Genomic DNA, 14,816 nt, shown 5'->3' with positions numbered 1-14,816 from the left:
ATCCCTGATCTCAATGGCCAGGAAGCACTAGAGAGAGATTTGGCACACTGAAGCAAAGTTTGCCAAAAAGTTTAATAAACAGACTCCTCTCCAGCATTTGTTCTCCTTTTCCTTCCACCTGGAACCGGTTACCCAAAAGGAGCAGCTCCTGGGCCCTTGGCATTATTATTTGTCCTATAAATGAGCTCCACTGGGGCTTGTTAAGATAACAATGAGTACTACAGGCAAACTGAGAAATGCAGCAGAACAATTGATGACTTTGATTTCACTGTCTCAGACACGAAGTGCAGAGGGGCAGAGCAAGGCAGCATCCCAAGGCTTCTTTCTGCGCTCCAAAGGACGTGTCTTGGTGCTTTGTTATGCTGATGTGGAGATGGAGAACAGAAGCTGGTACCTGATGTTCTTCCTTCTTGCCCTTTCCCCAGCATTTAGGCCAGAAGGTCCCATTGTCACCATCTTCCCTGACTTGCCATGTAACAGAGACCAGAGAATCCCATCCTGTGACTCCTGCCCCCAGCCCCCAACTTGTGGCTAAGCTGCACATGACCACAGCATATGGCAAAGTATCAAGTGTTCAAAATGTCAGAAAACCACAAAGGCTGCCTATAGACATGCTTGGGTACGGAGGGAGGGTGTTTCAATTCGAGCGGTTCTAATTGGTAGACAATCTAGAGCCAACACTGCCTAGGCCCAGACCTATTCAATTTCTTAACTTGAATGGATGCCTTTTCCCTTCCCTCCATTGCAACAAGCCATGACATACCTGGAGGAGGTTATACAAATTACAGCAGATAAAACATAAGCGGGGAGGGGCGGGAGGGTGTGGGGCGAAGGGTGCACCATGGGTAACATGAGAAGGAGCATCTGTTACAAAGCACCAAACCAGATGGGGGACAGGGAAAAAAAACAAGGATGATGTCCTACTAGGGAATGGGGGGAGGAAAAGAGAGAGGGTGTTGCCATAACCTGTGCCCATTACAGCCCATCAAATCCAGGTATGGGGACCAGCAAGGATGATGTCATAATGCACAATTACTACAGACCTCCAAATAGCCTGGGGGATGGGCAGACTGCACGGGTGATGTCAGAATGCATCGCTATGACAAACACCAAACCAGGGAGTTGCGGGGAGGGGGAAATAACAATGTCAGAATGGGTGTGTTGGAGACCTCCAAACTGGGAAGCTGGGAAAAGAAACGGTGACATTGACATTGCAATGGGAGTTTAACCAGTCAGCGGGAGGGAAGGACACCAGGGATGATGTCACAATGTGTCTCTTACAGACCCCAAATGGGGTGGGGGAAGAGTGGGAGACTTAAGCGAAGAGGAGCAGGCTGATAGAAATGGTCAGGGAACAGGAACATGGCGGAAGGATTTGAGTGCGCAGTTAGCAAGTGTGCAAATGAAGAGCAGTTTAGATAGTCACTTGGCTAGGTCACAACAGGGACCCGTGCACACAGCCTCAATCCAGCACACCCCACACCTGGCTGGGCTCTAAATAAAGGACATACTGAGGGTCCTTCCAGGCCTATAATTTGATGAGTAAGTAAATGCAATGTCCCACCCCTACTCCACCCAGTACCTTCTCTGTCTGCAACTTTCCTAAGGAAAATCAGTGGATTCCCAGCAGTTGGGTCCCAGGAGTGGAAAAAAATGACTGTTTCTGCACAGTCTAGCCCAAGAGCACAACAAATCCTGAAGTCTCTGCAGACAAGAGAGGAGAGGATGTTGTATGTAGAGAATGGGTGAGTTGAGCCCAGGAGGGGGAGGCCCCTCGCCCCATGCCTTGCCCCAGAGCCAGGCAATGCCCTCCCCTGAGGCAGATCAGAGTTGGGGTCCCCTAGGGGGCAAAAGCTCCTGCCCCTTTCTCCACAGCCACTCGGCTCTCTCATCACAGCCATTTCTTCCACCCTCCTTGGCATTGCCCTTCTCCTTCCTCACACCAGGGCCACTGGGCTCTAGTCCTCACCTCAGCCAGGGCTGCCCTAGGGGCCAGCTCTTTCCAGTCCTTGGGCCGTGCGGGCATGGATGGATCATGGTCACAGACGAGAGGAAACAGTCTGTGGGCTGGAAATGGACCCAGAGGCTGCCCCACAGATTCACACTCGGTTGGGGGCACCGTGTGCCCAGACGGATCCATCAGTCCTGAAAACAAGCAGACTAAAGAAAGGAGACTGCCAGGAGCTCACCAGGGCTGCTGCCCTCGCCTGGGCACTCCAGGTCGCAGTGGGCACCAGGGCAGCCGGGCAGCATTGTGACATCAGCCAGCTCCCAACAAAGGGCGGTGAGGCCAGCAGCGCAGATCCCTGCCCCAGAGGACGTGATTCTCACCCTCGTGCTCCAGGCTCCCTCCACGTGGGGAAATAGTCCCCATTCAAGGCCCAGGTTGAACCAACAAAACAGTGAGGACAAAACAGCGAGAAACTATAAAGAGTAGGGAGAGATGTTACAAGGCCATGGAACTTGTTGCATTACCCAGTCTTTATACCACCAACAATTAATCAACATGTTAGCAATGACTGCTTAAGTGTTATCAATAAGTAATCACTAAATTGTATATTTCCAATGACATTCAGTTTGCGTTGTTAAATATGAACAATAACACTAGGAGCAAAAACAATTTTGAGAATATCTTTTCTTGGAGGGACTTGAAATCTGGGCAGAGGTGGTGGAGAAGTAAGATGCAGATTCAGTAAGGGCATCTTGTGCCCAAAAGCTTGTCAGCTGCATTTCTTAAGTTTGGGGTTTGACTGATAAAATGTATTGTCAAGCAAATCCACAGGACTCCCAGCTACACCCCAGTACAATGCTCACCCTAATGTGCACACGTGTTTCTATCACAGATGCAGAGCTCTTCCTCAGCACTGAATGATGAAGATGGGATGCACTGCGTGTCCACGTCACTGCTCCCTGTGTCAGCCCTGGCACCCCAATCTGGTGTGGGGCTGCCCCTCTGCTCTGCAGGGTCACTTCCTCACTCCTGGCCCCGCACTGTTGGTATTTTTCAGGCAGTCGGATCCTTCTGCTCTGGGGTCAGTTGTTGTGTGGGTCAGAGGTCGCTCTCCGGTTCTGGCCTCCCTTCCCTGTCCCATGGGATTTTCTCTGTGAAGCATTTTGATGCTGCCTCCTAAATCAAATGTCACCACCCTTGCCCCCAGACCACAATCCCATCTCATCTGCACACGGAGTTCATTCAACTCTGCAGCAGGCCATGGCCAAATCCTTTCGGCTTCTTCCTGGCGGTCTCCACGGCATGAGTGGAGGGAAGGGCCACCCTTGGGGACTGTCTGCTGTCTTGCACACCCTGCAGTGCTGCCACTTGACACCAGTGGGCAGGACCCTCGCAGCTGTGAGGAAGGGCAGGAGCCCAGGACCTGGGGTTTGGGGTTTGGGCTGCCAGGGCCAGCCTGGGCGGGTGGACTCAGTGTGCATCAACTTGTACTGAGACCAGTGAGTGCCAAGTGAGCTAGGTCAAAATGGTCTTGGGGAGAAGGACGAGGTTAGAGAAGGCAGGGCTTGGGTGCTTGGACTCCTGGGCTCTCTGCCAAGGTCTGGGAGGTGAGGAGGGCCTAGTCATTAGAGCAGGGGGTGGTGGAGCACGGACATAGCTGGACAGACAGAGGGTTGGGGGTGGGGGGCAAAAAGCCATGACCTCATATACAAAACTATGTCTACTTGCATTCACCAGCCCCTACACACCACTGCTCTGCACCATGGACCCACCCCCGTCTCAGGCTCTGTTCCTGCCTGAGGAAGAGCTTTCCAGGGACCCCAGGGAGTGCTCCCCTCAGGGCAGGAGACCTGAGAGTAGGGGGGCAGGGGGAGCTCCAGTCATAGGGAGACAAGAGCCTGTGTCAGTGGATCATGCCCATGGCAGAGCTGTAGCACAGGCAGGGATGCATGTCTCAGCACAACTGATGACATCTGTGGCATGTTTCCAGAAGTCCTCCAGCTTGACAAGGTATTGCCTGAGTCAAGGGTGACGCGTAGTGGGTGCATGTGGCTGTACATACAAACCCTGAGTGTGGCGGTGCACCCCCTACAGAAAGGTGCCGCCAACACTGTCGGTGGTGCTTGCAGGCTAGTTGCCGCTCCCCACCCTGCTGCCAACGCCGCTGGCGGCATCTGCGGGCAGTCCGCGATCCCTGCTGGAGGCTGCCAATGTTGCTGGCAGCATCTGCGGGTGGTCCACGACCCCGGTCAGCGCTCGCCACGCCACCCTCCCCCTTTACCTAGGCCATGGCAGCTTCTCCTGATGGAGTTTTATGTGTTGTCATAGGTCCTGCCTAGAGATTTGCAGCTGAAGGGGCTGTATTTGTGCAGGGGACAGACTGGTGCCATCCTGAGCATACAGCTGAACAAACTCCTTTCTGAAAGGCACTTTCCAAGGTTCGCATTTGCTTTCACACTTGTTTCCCCAGGCCACCAAGTGGCAGTCTGATGAAGTAGCCTAGAGGTGAGGGGCCCTATGCCCCCCCCACCCACTCCCTGAGCCCAACCCTCTGCTTACCTTGTCCCTGATTAGGTGCCTGGCTTCCCCAAGGATGGCATAGAGGATGATCAGCGCAACACGGCTGACACACATGCTGATGTCCAGCAACCACAGAACCTGGCTTCTGTAGTTCAAGAGAGACATGTTCCCCTCCTCGAGAGCATGGTGGCAACCCAGCAACTGCTTCTAAAGCATGCAGCCTCTGAATCAGAGCTTCCTAGACTGCAAACCCTGGAGGCTGCAAGACGGAGAGGAAAATTGCAAAATACCTTGGTCTGATCCTGGTTGCACTGCCTTTCAGCATCCACAGTCAAGCACTGCTTGACACAGGATGCTGAACAAGAGGGATCTGTGATTTGACCCAGGAAACTAATTTTTATGTAGTAGGGGCAGCCAGAGCCTCAGCCCCAGTCGCCTAATGGATAAGATACTTGCATTTAAAGCCAGGGGTTGTGGCATCATGCCCCACCTGAGGTGCAGTGATCTAATCCTTAACCCAGACGCAGAAAAGAAAAGTATGTCCTCATTGGCCTTGTCAGAGTTGGGCAAACTGGTCTGTACTTATTTTTAAGAACTGAGTTCAAGGAACTTCAACTTTAAAAAAAAAGGACATCATAAATACAAGTATAAGAAGGCTGAGCATGCTAACAAGGGATGAATAACTGGGATGTCTTGGTAGATCTCTAGAGTGCCTGTGAGTCTGCAGGGATAAGCATGCAAGCAAGTTCAAATGCCTCACCAAAAAGAGGTGGGCATGATTAGGGAGTGTTTAGTGCATGTTGGCTCAAACTTGGTTTGGTCTTGTCCAGAGGACTGTGAACAGTTCTGGCTTCTGTCTTTTAAAACAGACAGGGAGAAGTTAGAGAGGGTCCAGAGGTGGGCAGCTACGATGGTCCAAGACCTCAACAGCAAATCATACAATAAGAGGCTGTAGAAGCAAGGGCATATCATGGCAGTCTTGCAGTACTAGCAGGGCTGCCATACAGAAGAAGGAAAGCACTGTTTTTCTCTTGCTGCAGAGAGGAGGATGCAGGCCAATGCTCTGAAGCTGTAGCAAAAGAGGATTAGGTTGAATATCAGGGAAAGTTTCTCCACAGGGGAAGAGCCTGCCTAGGGAAGTTGTGGACTCTGCATCAGTGGAGTTGTTCAAGAGGTTGTGCAGCAACTCCTCACAGAGGATCGAGGAAAAGCTATGCCTATGTTGTACCATGGGTATTTCCCAGGCTTCTGCTCATTGCCTCCTGCCCCACTCTCAACTACATGTCTCATGACATTTTTAAGCCTTCCTCAGAAGTATTACGTATTGACTGGAGCCAAGGCTGGGGATTTTGATGGATGTGCCTGTGGCAGGCAAGTAGGGGGAGCTCCTGTGCTGAGCCACCCACCTCATTGCACCCGATCACCTTCCAGGCTCCGAGTGCCTCCCTGGGAGCGCCTCAAGTCTGGCCGACCCCTTTCCTGGAGCACAGCCGCTACCCTGGGGGTAACGCCGCCACCACCCAGGGTCTGGACTGATCCTGGCTCTGTGCCCCCTGGGAAACACAGGCCTAGTAGCCCTTGAGGGTACTCGACCCACTTCAAGAACTTGGGGTGCTTCCCTTCATCTGCAGCAGAAATCTAGCTACTGTCCCATTAAGTCTCCCGTGCTAGGTATACAGGAGAACTTGATTGGTGACAAGGAGTAGGTTTGGAATAGGATACAGGTTAGAGTCATATCAAAGAAATCCCATAGAGCAAACGGGGTGGCTTTGTAGCCTTTGATCACGCATCTGAGTTACTGCAAGGTATATATCTAGTTAGATCTCAGGTAGCTTACTCACGAGTATCATCCAGAGGCAGGTGGGGATTCCCTCTGGAGGCAGGCAGTTCATTGATCGTGAGTTTCAAGAGAGAGAGCAAATTTCAGATGGTCCAGCTTTTCTCTCTGAGTTCTTTCATAATGACTACTGCCCCTTCTCCTGGTCTGTCCTTAACTTATGTAAACCTTATGACCTTATTTACACGGTCCAATGGAGGCCAGCACCTGTTGGCTGCCAGCCAACGAATTTGAAATGCATCACTGGTGGCCAGGTAGACTGGCATTGCTTGGAACAATAGGGAGGCTAAGCCCTGAATGTGATGCCAGCCATGTAGGCAGAGGGAGCAGGTTTCCCCACTCCCTCAGCAATGTATCCAGCTCAGGTTACAACTCAGGGTTAACTAAAGAGATGGGATGTCTTCCCTCTCCAGGGCCATGTTAACCAAATTGTCACATAGCAGAGTTTTTGGGGAGAGACAGAGGTGGCATTCTGCCACAGTGCCAATGCACCTGCTGAAAAAGCTGGTAGTTCATGCTCCAGAAAGAGGGCCTTCCTTTTTGCTCAGTGGTATGGCCTGGGTGGAGAGGTTGCCTTCCTCTGTAGAATCATAGCCTGAAAGAAACATAGCATTTCAGGTTTGAAAAGGACCTCAGTTCACATTTAGCCAATACCACCTAGCAGAGGGTACCCTCTGCCCCATGGCTGTGCGAAACACAGTCCTCAAAGGGCTTCACTCCTTGCCACCTGCAATGGCACCACCCACAGAATGGGGCTCCAGGGCATGAGCTGGGTGGACTGTGACAGGGGAGCACAGCCGACCCCAAGTAAGTCATGCATGAGGTCAGCGGGAGCCCGTACACTGACTGGGACTGGGAATAGGAAGTAGGGAAAGAGGACGCGTGAAGAGCTCCGCAAGGCCAGAGCAGCATGCCTGGAGTTGGAGAAGAGAGAAGGATGGATGGAGGGCACAAGCAGTGGCTGCAGAGCAGCAATGTGGGCAGAGAGGTGGGTGGGATCAAGGAAGCTGGAATCCCCAAAGTGGGAGCAGGGTAAGGGAACAGTCCCCACACCCACAAGCTAAGGAGCTGTGTCCCTTGACAGCCAATGAGCTATGGGGCTCTGGGGGAAAATACATGGTGGCAGGCATCAGAAACTGTACAGAAAGTCCCCAAGGCTCCCCAACACAGGACACAGAGCACCACACAGCATGGCGCACTGTTTTACTGTGGCTTGAGGGACAGCCCATGGCCGTCTTTCTGAAGAAGTCCCCAGAACTCAGGGACTCCTCCTGGTCTCTCAGATGGACACTGGCTGTTTGTCACCATCCCTTCAGCTGCATGGAGCTGCTCTGGGCAGTGGTCGCCTGTCCCTTGGAATGGTTTTCTGTAGCACTTGGTGGAGATGCCTGCAGAACGGGGAAACCCTTGAACCATGAAGCAGGATGTCCGGCTCATTCTGTCCCCTGGGGCCTGGCACTGAAAACACACTGGTAAAGGTATAATTGTAACCAAGGTTTCAGGGCAGTGATTGACAATTCCTTTTTCCCCTTCCTGAGGCCACCGTCCCTTGTGGGCTATCCAAGGCACCTGTCCAACGGGCCAGGCCATGCTACTGTCAACTGCGAGCTCTTGTAGAGTTGGAGGAACAGCATTACTCTTCTGCCATGCTGCATCTCCATCCTTTTCACTGGGTGCCTATTCTGGGTGGGCCTACCAACAGGCTCAGAGGAAACAGTTAGACACTCTTGGGAGGCTGCCATTACCAAGTTAGGCTCTTTCCTTTGAATTCAGAAACCCCCTGAGTGCAGATTCCCATGCCTACAAATGCCAACTGGAGTATTTCAAAGGATGTGAAGAAGGGATGAAGAAAAGATCCAAAATGTGCTAGCACTGCTGGATGCTTGGTGGGAAGTTAAGGACACTTCCCTTTTTCAAACCCAGGGAGTTTGAATCAGAAAAGACCTGGGCTCCCAAGGAAATGTCCTTGTCCTGGGCTGTCACCATGATTTGCCACCAAGCACCAGCCTTGTAGTTCCCTGCAGCTCCTGCTTCTTGATGCAACAACCATCTTCCCATGTGAAATCCCCATCTGGCAGAAGTGTAGTGTGAAGCTCCTGGCCTAGGATACCAAAAACGAGGATCGGTGAGCAGGGCTGTCCCGGTTGGGGGGGGGGGGGGGCGCGGGGGAGAGCAGGGGGGAAATCAGGGCAACCCCCCTGGGCCCTGTGCTTTGCAGGGCCCTGCGGAGCTGGGCAGAGCAGCGGTAGCACAGAGCTGGGCAAAGCGGAGGCTCCACGTCCAGCCGCTCACTACCCACCCCCATCTCCTGCCACCACCACCAATGGCAGCAGCAGCTTCTTCAGGTCCCCAGTGGTGGTCTGGCTCTGCTCTATAGGGGGAGGAGAATCCCTACACCTCCCACAGCGCTTGTGCACCTGCTCTGATCCCTTCAATTGGAGAGGGGGTACCTTTTGGAGTACCGCCCGGGTTACACATGGTTTCAACTTACACGGTGTTTTTCAGGAACGTGTCCCCCGCGTAACTCGGGGTCTGACTGTACTGTAATTTATAAGTACTACTCTGCTGCAGAGTTAGTTAATTTAGTCCAGCCAAATAGGGGTGCATGTGTAGACAAGAGACATTTACTGCACAACTACCTAGGCAACTCCACAGTAAATGTCTCATGTAGATGCACTTACAGAGAAGAAAGCTTCAGTGCAGGTGGAAATGGGGGATTGTGATGTGTTGGGTCTCCTCCACCCCTATGGGTGGTATAAAGCCCCTCCAAAGGCCAGATCTGTCTGCAAGACAGTTTTTGTCCGCCCGGTATGGAGGGACCTCCTGTCTACCGGAAAAAATGGAGATGCTGGGGATTGAACCCAGGACCTCATACATGCGAAGCATGCGCTCTACCACTGAGCTACATCCCCACTCCACCTACATTGAGCTCTGCTTCTCACTCGCTCTCACTCTCCCCCACCTGTAGCCCAGTGGCCACGTGCTAGAATCCATGTTTGGAGAGCTGTAGTCCTCGCTCACCTTCCTATTGACCTGGGCCTTTGTCTGCATTGAATGTTGCCCAGGTGTAGGGCAAGGCCATGCTGAGTCCTGGTCAGGGTTGCAAACTGTACCTAAATTTACTGACTGTCAAAAGGGGAAAGAGGGCCACCTGCTGCTGAGAGCAAGGTGGCCCCAGATTCAGACAAACCACCCAATCTGGAAAAGAGGGGGTGCTATAACTGTGGGGAGTCAGGCCACATCAAGCCCAACTGCCCAAAGCTAAGCACCAAACCCAAGCCTGTCAGACATGCAACAGCTGTAAGCAGTGAGGGGGGAGACCCAAGCCACTCTGAGGAGTGTGCCTGTTGCTACAGGATTACAAACCCAGAGGAGGTGACGGCCTTCCACCAGACTAAGATAATGGTAAACGGGACAACCCTTGTTGGGGAACTGGACACGGGGTCCAGTGTGTCATTAATTGATGCTAACCTTGTGTCACCTGCAGATATAATCCCGGGAGGACCCTTCCCATTCAAGGGGTGGGGTCCCCGCCATTTGTAGTACCAGTAACACGTCCCCCCATCAAGTGGAGAGGCTGTGGGACGTGCATAGAACTGGGTGTGCTGGAAGGGGCTCCTGTCCCCATCCTGGTGGGACGTGATATTATGGAGCTAGAATACCTGCACAGGGAGGAGGGCCACCTCCTAGAGCTAGAGCCCTACCGTGTTAATGTGGTGACTCGTCAACAGAGCCGAAAGGCTAAGGCAGGAGGAGTGGAAACTTCCCAAGGCCTGGTCACCCAATTGGCTCCTGAGGCAGAGGGGGAGGAAGGAGAGACTCTGACTCCCTCTGACTGCAAGCAGCCCCCAGCCATCGGGGAAACCGGCGACCTCGAGGTCGACTTAAGTGACAGTCCCCAGGAGGAGTCTGGTCGGTCAGGGGCAGAGGAAACTGAGGCTCCCAGGGAGGAGTCTGAGGCAATCCCTGAGGGTGGGGGTGCACTCCTTGCAGGAGCACCTGAACTCCCTGTTGATTGCCTACCGGGGCAAGCAGAGTTCAAGCAGGAGGTTCTAGTGGACCTCAGCTTGGAGGAGCTCCGGCAGATGGCTCAGGAGTCAGAGACGGAGTTCACTCCAGAAAAGAGGGAACAGGTGGTCTGGGACAAGGGACTCCTTTATCGGTTGTGGATACCGAAGAACCAGGCCCAGACCTGGGAGCCCTGTTGGCAGCTCATAGTACCCCGAAAGTTCAGGCAACAGTTGCTTTCCTTGGCTCATGATTTACCTTGTGCCGGTCACATGGGCAGGGATCAGACTCGCCAGTGGCTGCAGCCGAACTTCTATTGGCCCAGGATTGCCCAGAACGTGACGGACTACTTTACAAGGATCTGCTGGAGAGAAGGTCAGTCAATATTTCTGACCATCATTCTCTGCTGCAAACCTGGAAACAGCCTGCACATGACTCCCCAGCTATTAACAGGGATTCATAAGAGGAACAACCAAGGAACTTGCACCCTCTAGCATGCATAAGGATGGGGGGAAGCCACAGGGGAAAGAGTGCAATCTCAAACTTGAGTGAATTTTTTTTTTTTTTTTGGAGTTGGTTTAAATGAGGGCTCCATAACATAACTAGATAGATGAGACCACCTGCTTGGGCCTGACTGTGAGAATGGATGTTTTTTATTTTGCCTTCAGTAAAAGTTAGAGCCCTTTGGAGAAGTACCCAGGCATAAACTGATCCGGCATTGGCTTTAGAGGCAAACATTCCTCCGACCGAAGTTACAGACACAGATTAAAAGACAGGATGCTTCTTCAGCAAGAATCCCTTGTAAAGTAGGTGTAGGGACTCTCCCCCCCCCCCTATAGAGCAGAGCCAGACCACCACTGGGGACTTAACCATATACCTTTTAATGAGGGAACAATACTGGGAATATAACAGGCAGAATTAGGGGGTATAGTGGACACCACAATGCCTCAAGGGGCAGGATTCAACAAAGGTTAGACACTTACAATAATTGACACAAGACTGGGTTTACAAAACACAAACAGCAGAGCAAACAATACTGGTTGGGGAAATATAAAAAGGCACAAAATACAAATGTCAAAGGACAAAGAAATATAGGGCCTAGGTGCTTGGAAGGGGAGAAAACTCAAAGTCCCCCTTCCCACTGCAAGAGGAAGGTCTCCTAGGTATCTCACTCACCCCCAGTCACCCAAGCTGGGACTTGAACTTCAGATCTCCCATGTGGTAAGCAGAAACACTGCCACACAGCCACCAGCGCCAGTATTGTACCAGCCTGCTAGGCGTCTTGTCCTTCCTGGAGCCCTGGCCCCAGGGCTGCCTGGCCTCTGATTGGAGGAGCTGGAAGCAGAGCTGGGAACCTCTCAGGTCACTGCTAGATCCTTGCTGGAGCAGGGAAGCCTCTCCTGCTGGCCACAGCCTTTCATAGGTGATCCTGGAGCCCAGCAGGAAGCCTCTTCTGCCAGCCACATGCCGTGCTGCTGAAAGTCCAACTGCTGCCTGCAGGTCCTGCTCCTTCAGGCTCTTCTGGGACAACTGCTTCTGCCCCGCTGGCCCAGCTCTTTGAAGCTCCTTCCTCGTGGTCCCTCGCTGGTCTCTTCCCTGAGTCAGCCGTGCTGCCCCTTTTATCCCCCTCCAGGTGACCCAAAGGACCTATCAGGGGACACGAGGGGCTAGTGTCTGGGGCCTGATTGGTGAGGAAAGGGAATCCCAAGTCCTCTAATCATCTTTTGCCCTTTCAAAACCCCTGGGCTAGGTCACTGCCAGCTAGCCCGTCACACTTGTGAGACGTGTCAGCCGACGGGCAAGAGTGGGGACAAACAGCCCCTACAGCCCCTCCCGATCACTGATCAACCTTTCTACAGAGTGGGTATAGACATTGTGGGCCCGTTGAGACATTGGACCTGCAGAGGGAAGAAATATATCTTGACTCTGGTGGACTTTGCGACACGGTACCCAGGGGCAGTTGCCTTAACCTCTACCGAGGCACCTGTAGTTGCAGATGCCCTGACTAAGATCTTTTCCCAGCTAGGTTTTCCCTCCGAGATCTTGACTGACCAGGGTGGGAACTTCCTGGCGGAGGTGATGAAGTGCCTGTGGGAGTGCTGTGGGGTGAAACACCTCAAGACCACAGCCTCCCATCCTCAAACAAATGGGCTGGTGGAAAAGTTCAATGGGACCTTGAAAGGGGTGCTAAAGGCCTATGTGGACTCTAATCCCAATGACTGGGATGAGAAACTGCCGCATTTGCTCTTTGCCTATTGGGAGGTGCCCCAGGAGCCCACTGGGTTCTCGCCCTTCGAGTTGATGTTTGGGAGGCGAGTTTGAGGTCCTTTTGATTTGGTGAGAGAGGAGTGGGAAGGGAAAATCTCTTCCACCAAGACCTCTGTGGTGGAGTATGTGCTTAACTTTTGTCAGAAACTGACTGACATGACGAAAGTGGCACGAGACTCCCTGGCCCAGGCGCAGGAGAAGCAGAGTGTCTGGTATGACAAAAAGGCTCGCTTACGTACCTTTGAGCGAGGCGACAAGGTCACGGTGTTCCTGCCACTAAAATCAGACAAGCTGCGAGCGGCCTGGGAAGGTCCCCGGCTCATCCTGGACAGGCTGGATGATGTGACTTATGTGGTGAGCAAGAGCGGGTCCCACAAGAAGCCTAAGGTAGTGCATGTGAACATGCTGAAACCCTACATTGACCGAGGGGAGATGGTGTTCTGGGTTTCCCCAGCTGACTGCTCACCCGAGGACCCAGAGGAGCCGGTCATGTATGGTGACTGGGACGGAGAGGCAGGGATAAAGGAGCCCTGCCTGCCGGATCATCTGCCGTCCCAGGACAAGGACAAGCTGCTCACCGTACTCAAGGACTACAAGACGGTGTTCTCCAACAAGCCAGGTAAAGCGGACCTGGCCGTGCACACGATAGACACAGGTAGTCACTGCCCTATCCAATCCTGACCCTACGCAGTCAATGCAAAGGTGATGGAGGAGATAAAGTGGGAACTTGCAGAGATGAGGGAGTTGGGGGTGATCCGGCCTTCAATGAGTCCCTGGGCTAGCCCGGTGGTACTCGTCCGGAAGCAGGATGGCACCATTTGGCTCTGTGTGGACTACACGAAGCTGAATGCCATTACCACCCCTGATGCTTACCCTATGCCCAGGATGGACTCTTTGCTTGATCACCTGGGCCCAGCCAACATCATCTCGACCCTCGACCTGTCCAAGGGGTTCTGGCAGATGGCACTGGACCTGGATGCCGTGGCCAAATCTGCCTTTACCACCCCTGTGGGACTTTATGAGTTTACCGTCTTGCCTTTTGGGATGCGCGACTCCCCTGCATCTTTCCAAAGACTGATTAACAATTTGCTGCACGGTTGTGAACAGTTCGCCATGGCATACATCGATGACATCGCCGTCTATAGTCAGGACTTTAAATCGCACCCGACTCATCTGGCCACTGTGTTAGGTAAGATACAGCAAGCTGGTCTTACCATGAAGGCCAAGAAGTGCCAGCTGGCACTACCTGAGGTGGTTTATCTGGGACATCACGTGGGCAGAGGCCACATAGCTCCCTTGCGGGACAAGATTGAGGATATTAGAGACTGGCCACCCCCACAGACAAAGAAGCAAGTCAGAGCCTTCCTTGGCCTGGCAGGCTACTACTGGAGATTTGTCCCTGGATTTGGAGCAACAGCAGCTCCGCTGCATGAGCTGACCAAGAAGGGCAGTCCTGACCCCATGACCTGGAAACAGGAGTGCCAAGAGGCATTTGATACCCTACAAGCTGCCCTGACCAAGCAACCGATCCTGAAGGCACCAGTCCACGAGAAACCATTCTCCGTGGCCACGGATGCTTCTGACACAGGCCTGGGAGCAATACTTTTACAGGAACACGAGGGAAACCAACACCCCGTGGTTTACTTGAGCAGGAAGTTGATCTCGCAGGAGCAGAACCTTTCATCCAACAAGGAGTGCCTGGCCATTGTCTGGGCACTGAACAAGCTACAGCCCTACTTGTGGGGGCAGCTGTTCATCGTCCTGTCAGATCATGCTCCGTTTCAATGGTTGCAAACGATGCAGAATACCAACACCAAGCTTCAACGATGGGCCTGGCAGCCTCAAGAGTTCAACTTCACCATTGAACACATCAAGGGGAGCCAGAATGCGATAGCGGCTGCCCTGTCATGAAAGGACTCTGGGCAACGGCTCCTCAGGACTACCGGAGAGATCTCTAGTGATCTCTAGTGTGGGGACTACCCAACATGTTTTATGTTTTTTTTAGGTTATTGCTATAACTCGTTTCATGTGTCAGGTATTCTTTTTCTTTAGGCATCCCATGTGAACTTCCTGACCTAACACACCCAGGCACATGGCCCTGAGAAGCCCTGTGCCCGAGCTTTTAAAGGAGGAGGGGAAGTGTGGCAGAAATGCCACCGTCTGCATCTCCCTCCAGAAATCTGTGCCGGTCAGCTTGGGACACTGGGGTCGAATTTGTAAGGGAGGGGGGAA

At 52.9% G+C, this 14,816-nt stretch overlaps 1 non-coding gene across 1 annotated transcript; it reads right to left on the bottom strand.

Moving 5' to 3' along the window:
* Positions 1-9,148: 9,148 nt before the first annotated feature.
* Positions 9,149-9,220, bottom strand: TRNAA-CGC (transfer RNA alanine (anticodon CGC)). The gene has a single exon. It is a non-coding gene; the product is annotated as a tRNA-Ala (tRNA).
* Positions 9,221-14,816: the final 5,596 nt, after the last annotated feature.

The sequence above is a fragment of the Alligator mississippiensis genome, unplaced genomic scaffold (genome assembly GCF_030867095.1).
Source record: "Alligator mississippiensis isolate rAllMis1 unplaced genomic scaffold, rAllMis1 scaffold_104, whole genome shotgun sequence".
Classification (NCBI taxonomy): domain Eukaryota; kingdom Metazoa; phylum Chordata; order Crocodylia; family Alligatoridae; genus Alligator; species Alligator mississippiensis.
Note: the sequence above shows the minus strand (reverse complement) of the source record. Positions and strands in the feature narration are given on the sequence as shown.